Source organism: Narcine bancroftii, chromosome 5 (assembly GCF_036971445.1).
Source record: "Narcine bancroftii isolate sNarBan1 chromosome 5, sNarBan1.hap1, whole genome shotgun sequence".
Classification (NCBI taxonomy): domain Eukaryota; kingdom Metazoa; phylum Chordata; class Chondrichthyes; order Torpediniformes; family Narcinidae; genus Narcine; species Narcine bancroftii.
In genome coordinates, this window is record NC_091473.1 from 164,411,402 (window position 1) to 164,423,032 (window position 11,631).

An 11,631-nucleotide genomic window follows, 5' to 3' on the forward strand; every position below is an offset into this window, starting at 1 on the left:
ATAATCTCACTCTTGTCCCAATTGACCTTGTACCCGGAGACCTCCCCAGAGTAGAGCACAGTTTGGGCACTGAGTTTACTGGGTTTGTCAAATATACCAGCACCTCGTCAGCAAATAAACTGCTCTTGTGTTCTTCCTGGCCTACTTGAAACCCCTTAATGATTGAATTCTGATGAATGGCCTCAGCCAATGGCTTCACAGCCAGTATGAACAGAGCTGGATATAATGGGCATCCCTGTCTGCTTGATCTTGTGGTGGGAAGGCTGAAGAAATTTGCCTGTTGGTCACAACTTTTGCCTTGGGTACATGATATAGTGCCCTTATCCAATTAATAAAAGTTGGCCCTAACATTATTTTCTCCAGAACTATAAATAAGGTCCCACTCTAATCTATCAAATGCCTTTTCTGCATCAAGAACCACAGCGAGACCCCTCTCATTTCTAGTTTGCTTAGAATTCTGCCCATGTTATCCATCACCTGCCTTTTTTGTACAAAGCCCACTTGATCTTTATTAATTAGTTCTCGCAAATGCTTCACCAATCTATTTGCCAGGGCTTTGGCTATTATCTTATAGTCTGCATTTAATAGCGAAATAGGTCGATAAGAGGACAGCTTTAACGGGTCCTTATCTTTTTCCAAATTGTTGTAATGATTGCTTTTGAAAAAGATTCTGGGAGTCTATGAGTCTCCATTGCCTGATCTATCACCTCCATATAAAGAGGTATCAACAGATCTTTGAATTCCTTGTAGAATTCAGGTAGAAACCCATCCTCCCCTGGAGACTTGTTAGTTTGCAGTGAATTCAATGTGTTCACTATTTCTTCTTCCATGAAGGGACAATCTAAACCTTCTGGATCCAAGTTTGGCAACTCTTAGACAGAAACTTGCCAATTTTGTCCAACCTCCCTTCCGATTCTGATTTGTATAAAATTTCTAGAAGGTATCATTAATTTCCTTTGGTTTGTAAGAGATCCTCCCATCCCCTGTTTGTATTGCATTGATCATTCTTTAGGTTTGCTCTGTACTCAACTGCCATACCAGGACCTTATGGGCTCTTTCCCCCAATTCATAATATTTTTGTCTAGACCGTAATATGACCTTTTCAATACTATATGTTTGAAACATGGTATACTTCATCTTCTTATTTGTTAAACACCTATACTGGTCTTCTGAGCCCGATTTTTGAAAGTTCTTTTCTAGACGAAGAATTTCTTGTTCCAATTCGCCCATCTCCCTCTCATATTCTTTCTCTATTGTCTTAGTATATCCAATTCTTTGTCCCCTCAAATATGGTTTGAGGGTGTCCCATAAAAGGAATGTATCTGAAATGGAGGTACAGTGAGCCTCACAAAACAGATCTTTTTGTGTTCTTATAAAACTAGAAAACACCAGTTTCTTTAACAGCAATGCATTAAGACGCATCCTGCTGATCTGACATCTCAATCTTGACTACTAAAGGTGAATGATCTGAGAGTAGCCTCTCCATGTACTCAGCTTCCATGACCCTACCATCTATATGGGCTGAAGCCAGGAAAAAAATCTATTCTAGGGTTGGATTCCTTCTGCCTTGAGTAGCAGGAATAATTCCTCTCCCTCGGCTACTTCCACCTCCACACATCTATCAAATTCAGCTCCATATCGCCAATAGTGGCACACATCACCTTTGTTTTAACTATTGTTTTTGTTGACTTGTCCAAAACAGGGTCCAGACAAAAATTAAAATCTCCCCAATTAGAATATTCTCTTTTGCTTCTGCCAAATTCAGGAAAATATCCTGCATAAAATTTTAATCGTCCATATTGGGGGCATATAGATTCATTAGAGTCCAGCCCCTATTTCTTACATACTTGTGTTCTAACCAAGCTATTCAGCAGGAAGCATATGTAGAGTTTGAAATTAAATATGAGGATGTATCAAATTAAGTACCAAAACAAAAATCATTCCACTTACGGTACAGTTAAAAGAAAATAATTCCCTCCAAATGAACATGGGGGGAGGGTGGTTTACCTGGTTATCAGACATAGCAGATGTGCACACTTTAGTGTAGTGTTTCTTGAAAGCTGCAATTTTGAAAGCAAAGCTGTGTACTTCACGTAAACATAATAGCAACAGACTGGATCACACAATGCACAATATTTACATTGCCATCTTTAGAGAGATCAGCTGCAACTATTGCAAAATGACTAAAGGTGCATTTAATTGGAAAGGAGAGAAGATTGTATCAGGAGAAGGTAATTAATTCAATATCATGATGTTATATTTACTTAGATGAAAATGTTATTTTAATCAGAGTTAATAAAATACTGGTATTACTGGGTAAAAATAGAAATTGCGTTAGTAAGAAAACAGTTATCGTGAAGCAATATGTTTACCAAAAAAAGCCCCTTGCAGTGCTATCTACAGACTCTAGGCATAAAACATCACACACTTTAAATATTTTGCCTTATTCTATACCTGTAAGTACAGCTGATTGGCACACCCAGGGTGCGCAAATTAAAGTTATTCAACCATATGAGTTTGTAAAAGAAAAATCGAACAACAAATGCCAAAAAGTAGATTAAAAATCACACAGCATTACAAGGCATGTTATTTATGTTATATTGATTACTGTTTTCTTTATTACCTTTCTCACATGGTGTAGAGACCTTGTCTGAACTCATTTCTTCTTGCATGCTGTATCTTGGTCAACAATTTATGATTTTATTGATTACATAAAGTATAAACTGTTTTAGTAATTAAAACACTTGACAAAAGAAGTGCTTTGTGAATATAAAATATCTACTCTTCATCAGGATCTCTCAGAGTCCAACAGATTACCTCTCATTTTTCTGGATAGCTTTCTTTGCTCCAAGTCTTGAGTCCAGTTTTGTCAGCCATTATCATGCCTCCTGTAATTTAATTCTGTTTCTTTCTATCATTCCATTAATCCTCTGCCACTGTCCTTGTGAAACCACCCCTCACTTTTAGTAAAATAAGCATGCAAGTGTAAGTGAATTGCTGTGCCAGGTGCAAATTAATAGTTCAGATCTGCAAGACAAATAACAGCAAAAGGCCATTAGCACTTACCATTTTTGAAGAGTAAAGCAGAGAATCATTTTAACAGTTATGTAAATAAATGCAGGATTTTGGAAGTCTAAGTTGTGCTGCACCTTAAAGAAGTATTTCTTGACCAACAATCCACCAACACATTTACCTTGAAATAAATTGAACGCATAAAATTGTGGTACTTGCCCTTTAGCTACTCACCAAATTTTCCATAAGTGTTTGTGCCTTCAAGTTTAGCATTAATTAGGATTACTATGGTTGACAATTATTCACAAAAGTGCATAAGAAATAAAGACGACTTTTTTCAATGTACATTTATTGTCCAGCTCTGAAAGATTCCGTCCTTGTCCTACACCCAGTGATTCTGGGTAACGTGGAATGAGTGTAGTTCCCACCTCTATCGTCAGTCCAGCCTGCACTTGAGCAGTTTAAGTCAGGAGTGACTAACGACTAGAACCAACCCCCTTATGGATGCCTCTTCCAAGAAGTTCTGCCCCTTCTCTTGATTTCAGCTTGAGTGCGACCCTACCTACTACCCTTCAGAGCCAATCAGAAACAGTATTATCCAGCAAGACCAATCCTCAGTGGCCTGAAATAACCCCAAAACATTTTGTTAGTCAACGCCAGGAGAACAAAATGAGGAAAATACACAGTACCAGTGAAACACACTGAAACCTATTCAAATTAGCCAAAAACATGTGATCAATGAAACTTAATTTGGAAACTTCAGTGAACACTGAGCTGAACTGGGACCTATGGACTACAAGCTACTTGAACTCTTAGTGTGAGGGGCTTAATTTCAACAGGTGTGACAAAGCCATCAAAAATATAGCAGAGGAATTTATATATAAATGGAATTCAAAACTGGGAGCAAAGAATCGCTATTGTCGAAACATTTGATTATTATTTGGAATAAGACAAAATTGGAATAAATGGAAAAGCATCGCCTAAGATGCCCTTGATTAAAAATTAGTTTATACCTTTTTAAAGGATAACTGATTTTAAATTATCTGGGTTAGTAAAGATATTAAAAATATCAAAGATTGTTATGAGCAATTGATGTCATTTGAACAATTGAGGAATAAATATGGAATACCCAGTAACATTTTGTTCTGTTATTTCCAATTAAGAGCATATCTAAGTGACCAGTTGGGTTTAGAAATGTGATTACCCATTGGTAGTGAGGTGGAAACTCTTATTAGGAGAGGAAATAGCAAAAAATCTAAGTCTGCAATATAACTTTTATTGCAGAAAGGAACTACTAAACAGGGAGTGCATAAATCCAGACAGACATGGGAGTTGGATCTGAATATTACAATTGATCAGCAAAGATGGTTAGATCATTGTCAAGAGAGCATGACAAATACTATTAATGTAAGATATAGATTAGTTCAGTATAATTTTTTTTACATCTCCTTTCTTTAACACCACAGAAACTGAATAGAATGAAATCAGATATATCAGCTCAATGCTTTAGATGTGGTGAAGAGATAGGTCTTTCTTGCATTCAACTTGATCATGTCCAACCTTTCTGGGTGGATTTACAAAACTTTTTAGAACAAGTTACAGGTACAGTATTTCCATTAAACCCAGATTTATTTCCATTGGAAAACAGAAAGAGCAAGACCCAAGTTAAAATTGTCAACATATCAAACAAAATTTGTTAAAATTGCATTGGCAGTTCCGAGGGAATGCATTGCAGTGACTTGGAAATCAGACTCAAATTTAGATATGGGAAGATGCAATGTAGAAATTCAAAACTGTATTTCTTTAGAGAAAATTACATATTATTTGCAAAATAAATAACCTATTTTTTTTTCAAATTTGGAGTCCATATACACAAATTTTGGGTATAAATATGTAGAAATGTTTTTTTCCAGCCTCTTACATCCTGTGTTAACCTTCTTCCTTAAAATGAAAATTTTCATATAAAATCTGTTGAGAGTTCCAGTGGGGTGGGGGGTGGGGGGGGGGGGAGTGATGCTCCAGGCAATCCACGATGCTACACTCTTTCTTTTTATTTCTTTCTCTTTTCCTTTCACACTATATATAATAATTCATATGCATAGAATTTTTAAGAGGGGGAGAGGGGCTGAGGAGTTGGGAGAGGGAGAGAAGGGAGGGTTATAACCATCAGGTAACGAATGAAAATTTATTTAGTTTGAATACTTATAGTATAATGATTTATTAATTACATGTATGGAAAAAAAAATATTTGTGGCGGCTCACCACGAGGCAGGTGAACCGGCCCCACTTGTAAGCCACGTGGCAGGGCAGCTGGCCAAAATGGCACCATCGGGGGTTTCCCTTCCTTCCAGCACGAGGCTCAGAAACCCGCGCTGAGGAACCATGTGATGCCCGAGTGACGTCAGTGCCCTCCAGCACGGTTCTTAGCCAGGTCCAGGCTGGGAGTATAAGTGCAGCCCAGCAGCCTGCAATAAACTAGTCTGCTTACTGAGCTCAACCCGTCTAGTTGTGTGTGTTACTGCAGGAGCAGTGTAGCCGCCGCGACAATTGGCGATCCCGACTGGTTCAAGCATCTTTGAACCCATCATGAGTGAGCCTGGGATCACGCTATAGCCGTAAAACTGCCTGAATTCTGGGTTCAGGAGCCGGAAACCTGGTTCGGCCATGCGGAGGCCTAGTTTCACCTCCACCAGATTTCGTCCGACACGACCAAATTCTATCATGTGGTCGCTACCCTAGACCAGGCCACCATCACATGCATGCTGCACCTTGTTCAGCACCCACCCGCCGAGGACAAATATGAGACCATCAAGCAAGTGCTTACCAGGTCCCTTGGACTATCCAGACACCAGCATGCTGCTCGGGTGCTGCACCTCGACGCCCTGGGGGACTTTTCCGATGGAGCTGATGGATGAGATGCTCATGTGTGAGCAAACCAACTGCCCACTCTTCAAGTGCATCTTCCTTGACCATTTGCCCGGGGACATCCAGCCACTGCTGGTCCAGGAGAGCTTCACTGACCCGAGGAAGGTCACCCAGAAGGACCAAAAAGTGAGGCTGTCCAGCGAAAAAGGACATTGGTGCCGGTTCTGGGGTGGGGCTGTGTGGCAGCTCACCACAAGGCAGGCGAACCGGTCCTGCTTGTAAGCCATGCGGCGGGGCAGCCGGCCGAAATGGCGTTGTTGGGGGTTTCCCTTCCTTCCAGCACGGGGCTCAGAAAGCCGCGCTCGGGGACCACGTGATGCCCGGGTGATGTCATCCCCCTCCAGCGTGGTTCTCAGCCTGGTACGGGCTGGGAGTATAAGTGCAGCTCACCAGCCTGCAATAAACTAGTCTGCTCACTGAGCTCAACCCGTCTGGTTGTGTGTGTTTCTGCAGGAGCAGTGTAGCCACTGCTACATATTAAAAAAAATATATGCTCGCTCTTTCAATGTTTAACAGCACCTTCAAAACTGTTGTGACTTTCATTTACTTGACTGTGCTAATTAAGACACAGATAATGGATTGAAGAGGATGAGACTTAGAATAATATTAAGTCATTGCCTGAACTTGAAAAGTTCATCAATGAGAAACCTTTGACAAGGTTGGTTTGGTTTATTCAGATGGAGGAGACTGAGAAGCGAAGAAAATAACAAGAGGCTTAGATGGACCAGATAAGAACTTGCTTCTTAAATTGGGGTAATTAAACATTATGGCATTGGATTTAAAGTAATTGGTAAAAGGATTATTGGGGAGATCAGAGCGTTCAGGGCTGACCTAAAAGGAAGTTGAAGATAGAAACCATCACCACTTAGAAACAGTGCTTGAATGTGCACGTGTTAAGTTGTGTATTTCAATCACACAATAATGTGCTTGGGGAAGGGATTATGTGAGGTAATTCTCCCTCAACAGACATAGTCGTAGTGTGCCATATGGCCTCCAGTGGTATTCGTTTTCAAACAATTTCTCAGACACCAGAGCTGTTAAATATTATTCTTTAAAATTTCAACTATTATTAGAAATCTTAACAAAAATCATGGAAACTTTTTTTCTCTTAATTTGGCAGCAAATTAAATATTTTGACCTATACTTCTTGGTTTAAATTCTGTGTGCTACAATGAGGTTTCTTCAAACAAGGTCTGAACATATGAGCCTAATACTGTATAAGCTTCATACAACCATCGGTGGGGGTGGAAAGCAACCAAGAAACAAGATGTCAATTCTGGAAATCAAGATGTTGGTTAAGAAAACGCTAGAAATGTGATTAAGAGACAAGATACATCTGTAGAGATGATGAAAAATCATCAACTTGAAACACTAAATGTTTTCAAAGACACTTCTTGACCTGCAACCTATTTCCAGCACCTTCTGGCTTAGTTGACGTGTAAAAAGAAGTTACAAAGTTGAAAGGAAAGTTAACCTGGAGTTGAGCCAAATCACATCTCATTCCACTTCTCTTGGTGCGAGCAGAAATTTCAACTTTGACCTTTCAGTGGATTTTTAGTTCCCACTGGAAACATTGTTTGGGTGTGAAACTTCCTCAAATTATTTCAACAGTTGTATAATGCCGAGTATTCATCTTCAATATGATTTAAAATTTTACGTGCCTGAGAAATTACTTTCTTGTGTATTTTTAAATCTAATTTAGTCATACAGCACGGTTACAGGCCTTTCCGTTCCACGAGCCTTTGCCGTCCAGGAACACCAATGAATTGACATTTTTGAAGGGTGCGAGGAAATTGGAGTGCCCGGAGAAAACCCAGGCAGACATGGGGCGAACTTGCAAACTCCTTACAGACAGTGCCAGATTCAAACAAGTGTTATTGGTGCTGTAAAAGTCAGAGCTAGTGTCAGAAGAGATCTAATCAGGGGTGGGGGGGTATTACGGTAACCACGGAGGGGGGCATAGTTCAAGAACTCACTCAGCGGGGGAGTGGGTGCCATACCTGACATGGACTTCCTCCATCTGCCACACCATCATACTTCTCCCTCCCTCCAGCATTTCAGACAAACGTGCGTGCTTATAATGTGTGGGAGACGAAACCACGTGAATCATTTTGGTGACACCCCCTCTGATGGCGTCACTTGGTGCAGTCCGCGTCCCCCAGTGATGCTTGTGCTGCGGGTGGGTGGGGAGGGCACAGTAACTCATTTGGGAGGCATGGCTCTTGAATCCCCCCCCCGCCCCCCCCCATGACGCTGAGCCTGGTAATAATGTGCTAACCACTGCATTAACCATACCACAGAACAACCAGTTTTATTCATTCCTGAAATAATGTAAAATACCAACACTTATTCTGCATTCTTTGCTATTTGGCACCTCCACACTCTGTGGCCTGGCTTTACCCACTATTAAACAACCCTTCTTACATGCATGAAGCTGATAGTCAATGGGGATTTCTCTACAACTACCACTCTCTTATTTGGTGACATGGAACTGGGTGAGGGACATCACAGACAGCTAAGAGTACAAAACTTCTTCAGTCAAAACTTTATCCATCCGGAGTTTATAAAGGTTCATTCCCACAGCTCCCCATCTGGTGTCTCTGGGGTCAGAGATGGAGAGGGTGAGCAAATTTAGGTTCTTGGGCGTCACGATCTCAACACACCAATGGCATCGTGAAGCACATCATCAGCGCCTCTACTTCCTCAGGAGTTTGCGAAGGTTTGGTATGACACCAGAAACCCTAGCAAAGGGTGGAAAGTGTGCTGAAGGGCTGCATCACGGTCTGGTATGGGGACACAAATACCCCTGAGCATAAAGCCCTTCAAAAGGGAGTGACACAGCCCAGCACATCACAGGCAAAACCCTCCCCACGATTGAGTACATTTACAGGGAACATTAACATCAGAGGGCAGCTGCAATCATCAAAGACCCACAGCATGCAGCACACTCTCTGTTCTGGCTTATGCCATTAGGAAAGAGGTACAGGTCTCACAAGGCTCACACCACCAGGTTCAGGATCAGCTGCTCCCCCTCCACCATCAGACTCCTCAACAATGAACTCAACCAGGGACTCATTTAAGGACTCTTTCTTGTGCACTTCATTGATTTTGTTTTGTTCTCTCTGTATTGCAGAGTCCATTTGTTTACATTTGTTATCTGTTTACAGTTCTTTTACTTGTTTACATGTCTACGCCGTGTACAGTTCATTTTTTGCACTACCAATTAGTGGTATTTCTGCACCCACAGGAAAAAGGAATCTCATCATTGAATGTGATGTCATGCATGTACTCTAACAATAGATCTGAAATCTGAACATTGGACAATACAGATTTGTTTGAAATTCATAACCTGCAATGGCCACAGTATAGACTCGTACATGTTTGGAACTGTTTTTCCTCTGCAGGTCAAGATCATTGTCACTCCTAGCTTTCTAACAGTTTCTTCCGCTGTTGTTTTATGGAATATAACACTTCCCTCATACGGGAGTCCAACGTGAAAGTCCATAGACACTGCGGTTGAAGTAAAAACACAAAGCTGGAGAAACTCAGCAGGTCAAACAATATCCTTTACATAGCAAAGGTAAAAAATACATAACCTATGTTTCGGGCCTGAGCCCTTTATCAAGGTATGAACAAAATTTAGACAGGTGCCCAAACAAAATAGTTGCGGGGGAAGGGAATGAGGAGGAGCACAGTCCCGCATACAGGAGTAATAGGTGGATAAAGGAGGGATCTTTGCTACATAAAGGACATGTTTGGCTTGCTGAGTTTCTCCAGCATTGTGTTTTTACTTTTGTTCAAACAAGCTTCAGATATCCCTTGGAAAGGAGCCCACAGGCCACCTGTGCATTAAGACTCAGTACGATTTGGGCTTCTCTCCGTGCAAAATGAGTGTTTCCGAAATCCTAACTTTTGCTCATCAAATCACAACGCAAATGTAAAAAGCATATCCTATTTTCATATTTTCTCACCTACGTACACCAACACAAATGCTGTTTAAGTATGTTTTTTTTACACCAATCATTTTCAACAAATAAATAGCCCCCCCCTTCATTCAGTGAAGCTGTCGTGGAAGTGTTATTCATTTGTTTCCAATTATCCCAAGTGTAACCATGCAGCATGGGAGACAAGTTTTTATTAATCTTGTCTGTCCTATTCTCAATTGACGTGTTGCTTTGCTGTCAGGTCAGTGTTGCTGGATAGTCTCAAAGCCTGACTAGGTTTGCCTATTGACCTTAATAGAAGTTGACACGTGCATTTTTTTGTTAGCTTTTGGCACATCCAATAACACATGTATAAGTCTCTAGTCACTGGGTATGCACAAGCTGCATCAGACAGCTTCTGGGGAAGACTGTGAGATCACTAGAATAAATTCCAACCTCTAAAAGGTAAAGGTCAAAGCTAAAGAACATCAGGTTTGACAAAAGAAGATGCCTTTCAAAATCTTTGAGGTTTATTTGAGTGATCAAGTTACTGTAGTTAGAATTTATTCAATAGTGTGTTAAAAATGACTTGCTGGCTTTGTTGTGCACTGGCAATGGGTTGAGAAGCTTTTTTTTTTGTTAATGCTCAAAGAGACTTGAGATTTCATGCCTTTATCAATGACAGTAATCGAGAGACCTGGGTTTAATGATCCAAAAGGAGTTAAACATGAAAGTCAACAGATGCCCTTTTTGTCTGCACTCCTCCCCCTGCACTTACTTTTAATTCAGCCACCTGACTGCCTTTTACTTATACCTTAAAGAAAAACTGAGGCCCAAAACATCGGTTATGTAGCTTCACTTCCCATAGATGCTGCGGGACCCCACTGTGCTCCTCCAGCACTTTGATCAGCACTAATGATCCACAAACATAGGTGGAAATGGAGAATTAAAGTTGAGTCAAGTAATTCTGAAACAAAAGGAACTAATGCAAATCGAGATGGGGATACCAACCAAATATCTATTCTTAAAGATAATAAGGTGCTCATGCCGTGAACCCAGCAATGATAGAATGTAAATCATAGCACATGGTCCATTCTTTTCTTAACAGTATGTTTATCTACACGACAGATAGATGGGAAGATTTTATTTTCACTCATATCTGTCACGTACCAGACAGCAGCAATAGACATTAGCGAGTGGTTTTAGAAGCAGAAGAAATACTGCTTTTCGGCTAACCCACAAAAGGGTTCTGGAAGGTTTGTGAGAATCACTCGCTTCGTGTCCCCTTCGCAAAGAAGGGGAGTTTTGGTTGCCACTTGTCTGGAAGCCCTCAATGAGGATTTTGTGAATTTATAAGCAGTCTGTCACCCCAGTCTCTCCCACCTACTTCGTGATTACTTCTGCATCAATTTAAAGCTGGCATGACAAAACTGGATTTTCTGAGACTGAACTTGAACTGCCTTTCCAGAATTATGCCTGAGCTGTAGTAGCTTGGGGTATTCCATACACACGCACACACATGTATATTCGCACATAATTTGTGGGGTTAAGTAGGTAAGTTTAGATAAATTAGATCAGGCCCAAGATGGCAGCATCTATCAATCAGAAGCAGGCCTTGAGGGGCTGCAGACTCCAGGGAAGCAGAGGACTGGAGCAGGCCACCAGAGTACGGATAGATCACACACCGTCTGAGAGGGAGAAGCGGAGAAGACAACCCATAGGGACAGTGACCATGGCGGCTCTGAGGCTGAGTCAAGGAACCCGTGGGCTG